This window comes from Hipposideros armiger, unplaced genomic scaffold (genome assembly GCF_001890085.2).
Source record: "Hipposideros armiger isolate ML-2016 unplaced genomic scaffold, ASM189008v1 scaffold_567, whole genome shotgun sequence".
In the NCBI taxonomy this organism is placed as follows: domain Eukaryota; kingdom Metazoa; phylum Chordata; class Mammalia; order Chiroptera; family Hipposideridae; genus Hipposideros; species Hipposideros armiger.
In genome coordinates this window covers 313,937-328,674 of record NW_017731917.1, presented here as the reverse complement: position 1 = coordinate 328,674, position 14,738 = coordinate 313,937, and the positions used below count along the sequence as shown (strand labels likewise).

Sequence of the window (14,738 nt, the reverse complement as noted above, 5' to 3'; positions counted from 1 at the left end):
GGCTGCTTAAATCAGAAGAAATAGGAAATTATCTTAGTCGAGGTCGCCAGTGACAACAATGTACGTTGGTGGATTATTGTCTGTTTCATAGTCATGAGAGCGAAGGGCACAAGATTGGCTTACTCTTCCTTTAGGAGTTGCGCTGCCGGATTTAACCAATGAAAGTACAGATACCCTGTTAAATTTGAATTTCAATAAACAACAGATAATATTTTAGTATAAGTATGCTCCCCAAGATTTCATGAGATATATGGAAATTCTGTAGTTTATCTGGAAATCCTGCTTAGAATAGCTTAGAAAGCTTAGGGAATTACCACCATCCCATGCAAGTATTTCTTCTACTTCCAAGATCCTTTCTTCATTCTGTTACTGCTATAAGAAGATGAAAGTAGAGCTAATTTACATCTGGAATTCCCAAAGACTTACCATATCATCTGTGTGCACGAATGACCCAGGCCTGGAGCCACCCTTCACCACCATCACCCCAATTCAGCTTTGCAGTTGGTCAGTTTGGTAATGGGATAATGGATACTTCCCTGCTTCTCCACTAGGGCCCAGCTGCCTGAAATGTCACCCAGCATAAACTGAGGGTGATTGCTATACATCTTATCTACATCACAGGGATATCAGACTCAGAGTGATGTAATATGTGAAAGCTTTTTGTAAAATTTAGAATGCGATAGGCAATGACCAATGAGGATAGTCTGGTTGAGCCTGTCCTCATATAATTAAATGGAAATAACACCGGCCTTTCAGAGTTGCCATGAGGATTAAACAGATATCCAAGGAATCATTTTTTTTTCAATCTATAAAATCCTATAAAATAGAAGTTACGGTGGTGTGGGAGTGAACAGGTAAGTAGGGCAGTTTGTCCTCCAATAGGCTGAGGCTCAGGACGCGTCCTCAAGTTCTCTTTCTCCTCTGCTTTGAGTTGATGCCAACACTGATTTTATTCTCCACCAGGAAGACTATTGCTGGACCCACTTTAGGAGCTTAAATGGCAACTATCATCCTCTCTGTCTCAATTGTTGAAATGTGGAATCCTAGTTGGACAAACCTAGAAATGGTTTTCCCAGCCCCTGCGAGGACCTTTTTCTATGAGAAGAAATTTCAAGTTGAAGGTTTATAAAGTTTCATTCGATATTATTTCTGGTTAAATATGCTCAGCTTGTGAAAGGAAAAGTCAGGAGGGGAACTGTCAGGGCTGGAGAAAGAAAGTAAAGAGTTTTTGGCCCTAGCTGGTTTCCCTGCCCATAAAAAGAGAAATGTGCCTATTAATGTTGTAACTTAATAGATCACGATGTAGATAAAATTCAAAATGCCACCTTTCGAGGTCACAGATTATATATTTTACTCATATATATCTCACATTATTTCTGTAGAGTGACATGCTTTTAGGATTTCAATAAATATTTGTCGAATCGATGCTAGGAGGGATGGGTGAACATAAGCCTATGAAATTACTTTTACGTTAAACAAAGTAACTTCCTATTGGTTAGAGCTGGGTTCTATTATAAACATATAGGGAAACATTAAGAATTGCTTCTATTAATAGCTCAAGGTCTCTTGTTGAATTAAACATATTTAACATCAGCTAGCCATAACGACCAGCCACCTGCCCCTTGGGAGGGCTGACAAAGCAAAGCCTCCACTCACCATTTTCTGCAGACATCTGTCTGCTTCCAGCAGCTCCCTTCCTTGCCTTCTGGCTCTGAGGGAGTGAAGATGAAAGCGTTTGCATGTCTGAAGTGGGCACAGACTTAACATACATGTGGTGTCTGCATAAGACAGTCATCGAGTTGTCCCCCACCATCAGGACCCTCCTGGAGAAGACCTTGCAGGGCCACCATTGCTTGATGCCCGGAATCATAGTAGCCTGGCCACCTGGCCAGCGCTGTCCTGCCTGGAACCCTTGTTTGCCAATGCACTTGTAACAGCCCCTTTCTGTCACCCCTCCGGCTTGCATGCCCCTCATCGTGTGTGAGCTTAAATAGGACCTTGCTGTTGTAGTGACTCCAATTCTCAGTCACAGCATATATTCAATATTTGGTATCTGCAAACCCCATTTGCAAGCATGATGAATCAACTGGAAGCTCTCTTCTTTCGAGGGACAGGAAGATCAGGCAAAGATTGACTCAAATCACCCAGCCAGTGGGTGGCGGAATCAAACTGCATCACTTTCCACAGCCTGGGAGACCTTGGCAGTTCGGAGCCCACTACCAGCCCACTCCCCCCTGCTCATCAAGCTCTGTAATAGATTAGCTGTCTTTGGTCTGCACAGTATGGGGTCTTCAGCACAGCAGGGTGGCCCAGATTGCTTTTATCAATTCAGTCAGGCTCTGAAGCCACATTATGCAGCATTTTGTTAGCATACTAAACACCTTTCACTGTCGCAAACCTTGTCTTTGCAATAAAGTTGCTTAGAGGGGCGTTTCCTGACCTTGCTCGCTCACAGGGAAACACAGAAAACCAAACTCCACATTTGGTACCCTCCCCCACCCTTCTGACACACGCACAAAAGCCCACTACCTCTTCATTTGTTACCCTCGACAACTCTATGCTTGGAACCTGCATTCCTTGTGTTTGCTTCTAGGAAATTAACTGGAATGTGCACAGAGGGGCTATAGCCTGTCTTCATTTCTCTTCATCACTGTACCAGACTATTTGTCATGTGAGCAAGCCAGAAAGTGACTTTGGATTCATTAGCCATCTCAGGCGCTCCCATGGGCACCCTAGGTAGGCCCTGAATGATTTTGACTTTGCAAATGATATTGCCTTTGTAGATGACAGACTCCGGCGCAGAACGGGTTCCCAGCCTCAGCCATTACACCCCACAGGCTCGCTGGCCCATCCAAGTGCAATAAATCAATCCTCAACAGTGACACCCTTCAGAAAAGCATGCAGAAAGGCAGGGAGACCACCAAGGGCCCCAACCCCATAGTCAGCCCTGTGCTGACAGGCTGCACAAATGACTCTTGAACTTTGGGGGACTTCTTGTCTAGGGAAATATGCCGTAGCCATGAGCATTTTGACAGTGGGTTTGCAAATTCCCCTCCATCCCTCATTATAGCCATTTGCTATTCCTCACCATTTCTTGGAGTCTTCCAGTTAGATAGATAGGAAAAAATAGGCAGAGTTATTGAAATGAATTTCCATGACAAAAAAACAATGTTAGAGGCACACACCCCTGGAATCAGTCCCCAGAGGCGGCGTCACGAAGCTCTGTCAGTGCAAACTTAGCTTTGACTAAAGTGCTATTATGTCTCCCACCTGACCTGCAGGACTGCAACCTTTCCAGAGACTTGGAAATTCTAACCACCACCCACTTATCTCAAAGCAGAATTTTTGGTCCCTTTGAGACGTTGTCTTGTAAGGGGGCACAAACCCTTGGCAAGCGTATGCTCCCCACAGTGGTACTTTAAGCCCTTGAAGCATTTGCCTTCATTTATAACTCTTACTCCCTTTGGAAAAATAATTACTTTCTTAGGTCAAACGATCTATTGGCTTATTTACCAATAAGATATTTCAGGCCGCAAGTAAACACTGCTGTAAGGACCACTTGGAGGAACCACTAGTCCACAGGTAGTCAGGATGCTGCCATCAGTGTCTGGAACAGGACCACTTGTCCTTCTGGGCCCTGGTGAGGAGTTAGAAACCAAGGTCGTTGCTGAGAAGGCCGCAGCATCAGAGCGCAACAATTCATTCACAGCAGCAAGCAGCCCAGAAAAACTCAACTCCACGTCAGTGACTTGCAGAGAAAGGTCGTTTTCTTAAACAGAGGCAGCTTTTAAAAAGTGTTAATCCCTCTTCTCTCCTGTAAGGGGCTGCTGTGCTGGACCGCGGCAGCAGGCCGAAAATCCAGAAGGATCTATAGAAGAAGGCAGACACTCCTCTTCCTTGCTTGGAGAAATACTTTCTCCCAGGAGCCATTTAGGAATTGGGATTATCCCTGCTTTCTCAGCACTGAAAACCTGTTCAGCGTCTGGGAAGCTAGAGAGAGAAGCGAATGGTTGATACTAGCTACAATACTCCATCCCCGTGGCTCACACAGAGATAAAAGGCTTGTTCCTCTGGATCCGGATGTATATTATTTATGCTAAATGGAATGAAATAGATATTTTCCAGGAAAAAATACAAAGGAATAGCAATCCTCCAGATTTTCGTAAGATAACATGTAATGGAGAGAAGCTCTGTGTAAGAATGAGAGAGAGAGAGAGTGAGTGAGAGTAAGAGAGAGAGAGAGAGAGATAGATTTTGGAACCTTTAAATGTACATTAATGCTGTATTATCGGCCCCTGATTTACAAGGAGAACATCCATTCAGAACTATTTGCACAAACTCCAGATCCCAGTTTATAGCATTCCCTGTTTAGAAATAAAATAACCAAAGTCTCAGGTTGCCAAGCAACCACGGCAATGCTAATTCTTAATATTGCTGCTTCAAAAATATTCATCTTTATACATTTTAATGACTGTAAGGAGGCGGAGAAAGTGAGTTCTGAAAATCAGCGGGACATAGGCATCCCTGTTGTAGGAGATTTCAGCCCTTTTACTTCCTTTTATTCTGCCCTTTTTTCTCCATGCGCTTCGCTGGCCAGTGGACCCTTCATACTTAATTATGGAACATTTCAGAGCCTGATATTATTTTCTTAAGAGTCGAGGCAGCAACCCCCAGTCAATGCACTCTGCCTGGTTTATCACAGAACGATGTAAGTCACTCAGGAGGAATGAGGCTGCCTGGGCATCAGTTGGGGTCAGAAGCACTGGTTTTTTCCACCACAGGTTTGACATGTAAACGCCGCACACCATCCTTTTTGTGCTCAGGGACCACTTGCGGCGCCCTTCAAGAGCCTCTGTGAATTGGGAGAGGCTGTTGGGCCCCCAGTTCACTCATCATTTCTCGGCAGTAACGCCACAGTGTCTATTTTTTGTCTACAACGCTAGTCCCGCTTGGATTATCGTCCCTCCGGCTTGAGGACTGGGTAGAAATCAGGAGACTTCATTTCCCTTCGGCTTTTCAAGAGGTTTTCTTCCTTGAGGTTCAGTTTCTGAGATTACTCGTCAAACTCTCGTCTCTCCAGATTCTGAACCAATTGGCAAAAAGATACAAGGGTCTGACTGCGAATTAAAACCCTCCATCTGCTTAATCTCAGCAGAGTAGACAGAGGTCTCCTTCTGTCCCTCCCCAAATGCAGACCCCAGGACTCAGGACTGGGCAGAACCGGGTCAGCAGGGCAGTCGCTTACCTAGAGAGCCACATGGCTCAAGTAGAGGAATCTGTGTGACCTGCAGGGAGGGAGACAGACAGACAGACAGACAGCCCTGGGCTATACATGCCCAAAGTCAACTTACCAGCCTCACCAGCCACACCCTTTTCCTCCTGTGGAAGAAGTGAATAAAAGCACAAAAAGAAGAGTGGAAACTTTTTTTCTCATTCTTTTTAAGGGGCTAGAGATTCCTGATTTACGGACTTGCTGGGTGCTAGGAAAAAGGAGAAAATCGTTTCCAAATATTTATTTTCTGGGTTTTCAGCTACATTTCAGGTAGTTCGCATGGTGGGTGAATGAGCTCTGGATAAGGGCTATTGCATGATGGGAGCATGATGGTAACAGCTCACAGTCACCGTTCTTACTGGGTATTAGGGACTGTTCTAATTGCTGGGTGGGTATGTAATTAACGACATAGGGACTGCTATGATCATACTCGTGTTACAGATGGGGAGAGTGAGGCAAGAGGGGTAAGTAGCTTGTGTACACAGCGGTGGGTGGCAGATCCCTCACTGCCTCCCAGGATATCACCACTTCCCAGCACAGTGACTAGAATGTTTGTTGAAATGGGGTAAGACCATGGATCAACTATATCTGGCAAGCTGAATTATGTGTACTTGGTTGTCAGGGAAAGCACAGGTCCAAGAGCCGGGACCAGCTGTAGCCAGCTGGGTATTCAGGGTCCGTCTCTTGGTTCCACCTTTTCTGTGATGGCTGAGCCGGGAATGACCTCTGGGTACTTGTGGCAGTGAGGAAAGTAAATCGGGAAGATGAAAACAGGAAAGAAGTCTCCCTTTCAGAACTACCAAATAAGAATGTTAAAATGAATGCGACTCGCATCACTCAGGACCTGTGGGCGGGGCCCGAGGTAGCAGGCTGGACTCAACGGGTCAACCTCATTCAGTGGCTCCCGGTGGAGCCCAACAGACTGAATCCCATACTGTGGGCACCACCAGCAGCTGACGGCAGCACATCTCAGCCTACCTAGTTCGTGAGTCTTTTTTTCTTTCTTAGTTTTCATAATTTTTCTCATGTAGAAGCCTGAAAGCTGGGGGAGCCATTGGACACCCCCCATTAGTGGGAAACAGTGCAGGATGCTATGGTGCTCTCCGAGGCTGCGGGACCCCAGGCGGCCCTCCTGCCTTTCTGGGTGGGTTCCACCATGAGAAGTGTGAGTATTTTTCCTTCCCGCCCTGGAGACCCACACACTGGGCACCGCCTCCTGATAAGACGGTGTTTATAGCTCTCTCCTCCCTCTGCGATAGTTTCTAGTAGGTGTGTAGAGGCATTCCTGAGTGAATAGATCCCTGTCAGAGGCTGAGAGGTTATCACCTAGTTTGTGTCTTGAAGTTTTGCTGGCTACAAGGAGGCTAAGGGAAGGCTAGGCGAGAGGTGAGAATGATGGCAGGGCTGTCAGAGGGTGAGATAATGAGCTTCCTCAAACATCTGGCTAATAATAGGAGCTTCGGGGAGTTCCACAGGTGGCAGATAAGATAGTCAGTCTATCAAGTGGAATTTGTGAAGTTTCTGCAGACTGCGCTCCCCAAGAAATATGTGCCGTCAAGTATCAGTGGTTTCTAAAAGAAATGAATTGCAACATGGGTGGGTGGAGCGCGGGAGCTAATGCTGAGCTGAGGCCAGGGAGACGTAGCCCTCACACTGGTCCCACTGCTACTCTCCGCACACTCAGACTCTCTTCCTGAGCTATTTCTCCACCAGCCAAGTCAGGATAACCATTCTTACTTCTTCTCTCCCTCAGGAATATAGTAGGTACCATTGAGACAACATCTGTGATAGCCCCTTTGGAGAAAACGTGCTTGAAAGGCCAAAATATAATCGTTTTACTATATTTCAAAAAGTTATTCCTCAGATTGATCTGGCACTCCCATATCTTTATCTGTTTCTTGATTTTCAAAGCATGCATCTTTTTTTGGTCAAATGGATTATAATTATCTTTTGTGAAAAATGGAAGTCCTAGGCATTTTTCAACAACAATTTGTGTGCCTAGGGTCACTGTCAGATACAGACATTTAATTTAAGAGAATCCAACCCTAAGTACTGTGTACAAAGAGTAAAGTAACAGATTCCTGAGGAAGTGGATGAGTCCGCCCACAACTTCCCTCAATGAGTCAGTCCACCAGGCCTGAGAATGAGCAGCGGTGGGGATCAGGCACTGCTGCATCCTCACTTGTGTCTGTGTACCCCATTGATGAGGGTGCAATTCAAGTATTTCAAGATACAAATTTTCCATATAATGTGGCCTTTAAATGCAAGCCAAGCACTTCTGGTGACCAGCCACAGATGGTGATGTGTCCCAACACTGAAATAAAAGTTGACTTTGTTGGATTTGGTGAGAAAGGTTTCTTCCAGGGAGATTTTCAAGGCTAACCTTGATAATATAAATTTCACCTTACACTTCAGATCCCAAGTGATATATAAAGTTTAGCTCTGTTATTCATGGAGCTCAGTTCTGTTCTGATCAACAAGGTGGATTCTGGCCCAGTGGACCTGGCTGAGGAGTTTAAGCAACTCATTTTGTTACAAGTCTGATGGAGGCTACCAAACATATACAGGCAATCATTTGAGAAATACATAACAGAATGACCATAAGTTCTTTTCATCAATTTAGTTATTCATTCACTCATTCATTCAAAAATATTGATTGGATCCCTACAATATGCAAGACACTGGGGCTGTAAGACAGCACAACACAGATGATCTCCACTCATGGACAATTGACAGCTCAGTGGAGATACAACCATAAACAACCAAGCCCCATAGCTGATAACATCTGAACACCTGGGCTTAAACACCCCGGTGGAAAGAAGGGCTTGAGTAAGGTTGATGGAATCAGAAACATTGTAATCAAGGTCATCTGGGCAGAGGTGGCGGTTCTGAAGCCCCTCCCATCTTTTCTCCATTCTCCATTCTCACTCATCTGTGTTTTCCCAGAGTCCATTTTTTACCCACCTGAGCCATTCTCACCTGTTCTGTCATTTGCTAGAATGATGGAGATACAGCCTGACGCAAATCATGATAAGCTACTGAGTCAAATGCAAGACTCTTAAGTCTGCAGCTAATTGTTGTCTTTAATGATAATTAATCATCATCTCACAGACATGTGGCTAAGCGAAGGAAACAGCCAAGGGGGGAGGGCTTTGGGGGAGTTGGGAGCCAGTGCACAGAGAGCCCAAGATGCCCTTGGGCACCCACAGGTCTCCGGGATTACTCAAGGATATCTTGACTTGGGCACAATTAGGCTTCTGAAGGGATGGAGTATATAAATGAGTTGGGGTTTAATTCATCAAAAAAACCCCCCAAAAAACCTGCTTTGAACATGAATAGAGCTTCAATCAGAGTATCCAGCCATAAATTCTCACCTGTTTCACAACGGGTTCGGGCTCAATTGAGCATTAATAGATTTTTTTTGTCCATGCAAATGAGATGATAATTCATTTCTCGTGTAATTGAGCAATTTTCAAATACTTATATTCATGGAGCGGCTAAGTTGCACCAAATTGTCTAATGTACCTAGTAATTTTTTCACTAAAGCAGAACTGAGTTTTATTTTGATATAATAAAGAGAGAACTGAAGAAATAGAGATGGTTATAGGAAGTGTGTTGCTAGCTTGAAGACTAGTGGACTTGAAGAGACCTTATGATAGTCACTCCTTTGGGGCAACAACCCCAACAATAGCTATGTATTTTTGTTTGTCCTTACCATGCTTTTTTATTCTGCCAGTGAAAGCAGTCAAAGTTTTAGGGGTTTCTAGGTTCAGAAGATGGGAGGTATTGGGGCCTTTGGGTTATCAACGTATGCTAATTGGCATACCAGTTTTTCCTGAGGGTTAATTAAATATGTGTATCCTTAAGGTACCGTGTCAGTTCTTCCCTTCAGACCCCTTATCGAGGCTCATTTCTCCCATGAACCTTGCCAATCCTAATGGAACCCCACGTGGAGGACTAATTGCAATTGTCATTTGTACTGAGAGTATCTTTATGTGATTTCCTGAACAAAGTTCATGACATGACTCCCTTCCCCCGGGGAAAATGCCATAGCCACTGTTTCCTTTGGAGGCTCCTTTCAGGTCAAGCAGAGGCTTTAGTTTCATACCCTCTGCACAGCTGCCAGAATGCCCGCTTAAAATGCAGATCTGATGTCACTCCCTTCTCTAAATCCTTCAGTGGCGTGTTGTTGGCTGTAGGACAGCGTTCAGACCCTTTTACGGCCTGTGAAACGCTTCAGAATTTGAGCCACACCCACCTTCCTGATCATAGAAATTCTGTCCAGCCCTCTGACCAACCCCCCAAGCCCTCTCACACCCCCATGCTTTGCAGATGGCAACTTCTCCTGCTTACAGTCGTCTTGTTCATGCAGCCAGTGATTCAATGAATGGTTACCAAGAGCATGCGATCTTCCAGTACTGTGTGGAACCTCCTCCATTTAATGAGTTTCTCCCTGTTACTCTTACATGTTTTCATGGTGAAATGTGTCCTATATACAGATGTAGAAACTCATCTGCCCAGTCTAATGTATAACAAATTGGAGGTGGGTTAGGAAATAGGACATTTCAATGCCTTAGACGGCCCCTGCATGCTCCTCTGTGGTGGTATCGCCCTTCTGCCTTTCCCAGAGGTGACCACCGTGCTGGAAGTCGTTTTCAGTCCCCTTGCTTGCCTTCTAGTTTTACCACCTAAATTTGTGTTCCTAAAAATACGTATCGTTTAGTTTTGTCTGGTTTTGAACTTTACATACGTGGAATTCTACTGTCCTCCCAGTCCTTCTATACCTTGCTTTTTTTCAATCAATATTTCATTTTTGACATCCATATTGATGTGTGTAACTATAGTTTATTCATTTTCATTGATGTATGATTTTCCATGGTAGGAGGACATCACCCAGTGTTCGTTCCTCTGTTGATGGATTTCTAAGAGATTTCTTTGATGAATTTTGTCCAACCCATTTCTGCATCTAATGAGATGATCGTGTGGTTTCCCTCCTTTGTTCTTGTAATATGGCAAAATACATTAGTCAGTTTTCTAATATCAAAAATTCTTGCATTCCTTCCTGCCTATTCTTCAAGGCCTGTTGCAAATAGTATCTCCTCTTGGAAGTCTTCTCGGATTTGTTTTCCTCCCTCCCAATTCTTTGCTCCAGAAAAGTTCCCCTCTAACCCTATGTCATTCTGTAGGTATTTTATTATAGGCACTGATACTATATTTTAATTATTTGTTTACATACTGTCTCTCCTATAATAAGAGCTCATCAAGATAATGATAGCGTTTTCTTCAGGTTCTTTATTATTTGTGCACTAATTTCAATTAAATAAACCTGTTCTAAACTCCACTTCTTCAGTATCAGATATGAGTCAGACATCTGCCTTCGACTTTTTGGAGGCCTGCCGCATGCCGGGAGGGCACCTTTGGACCACTAGACTTGCTTTGTGGCCATCAGACCCCTATTCTCAACTAGTACAAAGTATATCCTTTTGTGGTAATGTCAGCTGTTTAGGATATAGACAGGCGCTGATGCAATAGCCCTACTTCCTAAATCAAATCTATAGCAAAAATATATTCACTCTGCCCGGTTATTTTCACAATTGATCAAGCTACATTTTATACTACTACAGAGTACTATTGGAAGCCTTAGGGCTGATGCATGGAGGTTACAGACTAGTAGAACAGAAGAAACCATTATACAAATCAGAGTGCAAGGGCAGAAAGCAGTTAAAAGTCACATTGTAAAGTACACTCAAGGAAGTGGAGAGAAGTTTCAGTAACTCATCTGTGAATATGTTTTCTATGGCAAGAACAAATAACAGTAACAAAAATAAATCCAAGATACAATATAGATTCTTACTACTACAATTCTCCAAATGTCTAGGATTTGGTAGAAGCAACGGCATTTTTCCAGTTCATCCAGGAGGTTTAGTTACTCAAACTACCTCTTTATCATAGTCATTTATTGCATGGCTTTGAAGTTGGTTCCCTAAAGTGTGAGGAAGTTCCAGGAATGCCTGAGAACTCGAAGGAAAGCCTGCCATTATCACTACTTCATGTCCTCAGCTGTGGGAATGGCAGTCCATCTTTTGACAATACAGTCAATTTGGGGCTACATCTTAGAGGAGCGTGTACCTGGTGCCAAGAAGGACAGTTAGGCTAGCTGTGGATGGGGCTTCATCATCTCAAGTGATTTTTGCAATGAGTGAGATGGTAGTCTCTCTCTCTCCTTTAAAGCCTGGAAAATGCCTGCAGACTGTTCTCACATCTGGTTAATTCAGCCTCCACCCACTCTAGGGAAATGGACAAATCTACAGTCCAAAGCCCTCCCTGCCACAGCCTCCTTGACAAGCAAAGTTTCACTGCTGTGCCTCACTGTCACCTTTCCACTCAGTGGGGTGCCCCTTGGTTCCAGTGAGTGACCCCTCACCCCCTCCGCAGGTCCCTGTACTTTTGCACTACCCAAGAATGTCCAGTGCCTGTGGCTCTCCACCCCCATCCTCCTGGCTGTACCACTGAGAGCCCCCAGTATGCCAGGCCTCATTTAACTTTATGCCTGCATCATAATTAACCTTTCCCGTGCGTTATCCCTTCACATCCTGCTCTGTGGTAAGGTCATCTGCTCCCTTATTTCAAATTAGAATGGTAATATCATCTAACAATGGTCAAACGATATGTGAGAATTCCCAACTTGATCAATACTTGCCTGATTTAAAAATTTGGGGGCCATTAGGTGGGTATTTGATGGTATATCATTGTCATTTTAATTTGCATCTCCCTAATTACTAACAAGGCTGAGTGTCTTCTCATGTTTGTTAGTTATTATCTCTTGTTATCTTTTGCCTATTTTTCTGTAGCACTGCTTATCTTTTTGTTAATCAATTCATAGGAATTCTTTGTAAACTCTGGATTCCACTGTTCTGCAAATATTTTCTCCTAGCATCACTTATTGCCCCCCCACCCCCCATCTGCAATGTTCCCTTGGTCATATAACAAATGTCCAAATATGTATGAGTCTGTCTCGGGGCTCTCCCTCCCTATGCCAATACCAGACTATCTTAATTACTTTTCACCTTGTTAATTTTCGTTATACTGTGTTTGTTTTCCAAGATATTAATTTCTGCTCTTTACTATTACCTTCCTCCTACTTTCTTTGGTTTACTTTGCTGTTCTTTATCTCCCATCTTAAGATGGCTACTTAGCTTAACAATTTTCACCCTTTCTTGTTCTATAACATAAGCGCTCAATTCTATACGTTACCCATTAAGTACTGTTGTGTGTGTATCCTCAAGTTTTTTTTTNCATAAACACTTGCCCCAGGAGCAAAAGATAGAGGCCATCTACAAACGGGTTCTGGATTCCTATTTCTTTGGAAGCTAAAGGAAAGGGTAGGAGAACTGTAAAGGGAAGTAGGGAAGAAAGCAAAGTAATAGTGTTCAGATGGAAAAGCATAAAACTGACATCTGGGGAAAGGCAAGGGGGAGACCAGCAGGTGGCCTGAGGTACTTTAAGACCAGAGAAACTCCAGGCCAGGGTCTGTAACTAGATTAATACACCATCACTAAGTGTAGCCCTCTGCCCTGGGCTGTTCTTGGGAATTGTATCTGAAGCTAGGACTCACAGAAAGCCTGGAAATTTTTATTGAAGAATGAATTGTGGGAGAAAGGTAGCAAGGAAAACAAATACTGCATCCCTATAAAGAACCACTAACTATACAAATGTTTTCAAGAGAGTAACAATAAGAACTTTAAGTAATGGGACAAGAGGAAGGCCCCAAACTGTCAAAATGATCTCTTCTGTCAACCAGACGCCTGAAATACATTAATTTGGGTATAACTTTTACTATCATTAGAGATGAAAGATGAAAGGTTATGATGCAAAAGAGCCATAATAACATCAGAAACATCAGGTTTGTTCTCATTTTGATAGAAGATTTTAACGCCTAAGGACATTGAGTCTCTGAAAAAGTGAAATGCAAATGACCAAGAGAAGCATTTTATAAATTGATCAATTGCAATTTGTTATCCTCATCCTTGAAACACTTTCTTCACTTGCTTCTGAACACCCTTCTCTCTATTTTCTATCTACAGCTTTTTGACTGTTTCATGTCAGTTTTATTGGTCCTCTCTTATCTTCTTGATTACCAAACATTCAAATTCTCTACAGCCCAATCCTTGAATTTATTGTTTCTTTCCAAACTCATTTCTTTGGTAATCTTATCCATTCTCATGATTTTAAGTAAGATCTATGTGCTAATTGCTTTCAATGTATGTTTCTAGCTTGGACTTTTTCCTAAATTCCAAACCCATATACCCAATTGCCTTCATGACAGTCCCACCTGAACATTTAGATATTAGATAAGGATTTCCAGTTTAATATGTCCATAATGAATTTCTAATTTTCCCTTCAAATCTACTCATCCTGAAGTCTTCCCCATCATCCTTTGAAATCATTATTGATTATTTTCCTTATACCCAATGTCCAGTCCATCAGCAAATTCTGTTGGCTCTGTCTTCAAACTATATCCAGGTCTTATCACTTCTCACCAACCTCATTGCTATTACCCAAACTACTCTTGGTTCGATTGTCGCAATAACCTTCTAATTATCCTTGCTCTTTTCGCCTTTAAATGCCTATAGGCCAGCGGTTCTCAACTGGTGGGTGACAACCCCTTTGGGGGTCGAATGACCCTTTCACAGGGGTCGCCTAAGACCACCGGAAAACAAAAAGATATTTATATTATGATTCATAACAGTAGCAAAATTACAGTTATAGAGTAGCCATGAAAATAATTTTATGGTTGGGGGTCACCACAACATGAGGAACTGTATTAAGGGGTCATGGCATTAGGAAGGTTGAGAACTGCTGCTATAGGCTGATCTCCTTATGGAAACTAGAGTGAAACTGTTAAACCATACACTCTATATGTTCATAACCTTTCAATGGTTTTCTGTATCATTCAGAGTAAAAATCAAAGCCTTATAATTACCTACTAGGACCTACAGCACCCTATCCAGTCTCCCCTGTGCTTTCTGATGTCATCTTTTGTTGCCCTCCCCCCATTTACTCCACTCCAGCCACTTGCTGTTTTAGAACAAGTCAGAGACATCGTTCCTCTAATGCTGTTATACTTGACTTTCTTTCTACCTAGAATACCTTTTCCCCAAACCCTGTAGGGCTTACTCTCTTCCTCCTTCAAGTCTTTCAAGTCTTTCCTCAGATGTCAAGAATATGTCTTTTCTGAACAATCTTTTTTTCTGAACATTCTATTTTCTGAAAACCGTCTCTCATAGCATATATGAGTTTAAAAATTCCTTGTTTTTTGCTTATTTAATAGACATAATATCTATTTCCCCTAATTAGAATGTAAGACAAACGAGGGTAGGAATTTTAGGGCCTGTTTTCAGTGATGAATCCCCAACTCCTAGAACAGTGCCTGGCACATAGTAGGCACTCATCAGTGTTATTTGAA

General features: G+C 43.0%; 1 protein-coding gene across 1 annotated transcript in view; it reads left to right on the top strand.

The window, feature by feature from the left end:
* Positions 1-14,738, top strand: part of KIF26B (kinesin family member 26B) — a 166,358-nt gene that overhangs the window by 88,004 nt on the left and 63,616 nt on the right. The window lies entirely within an intron of this gene.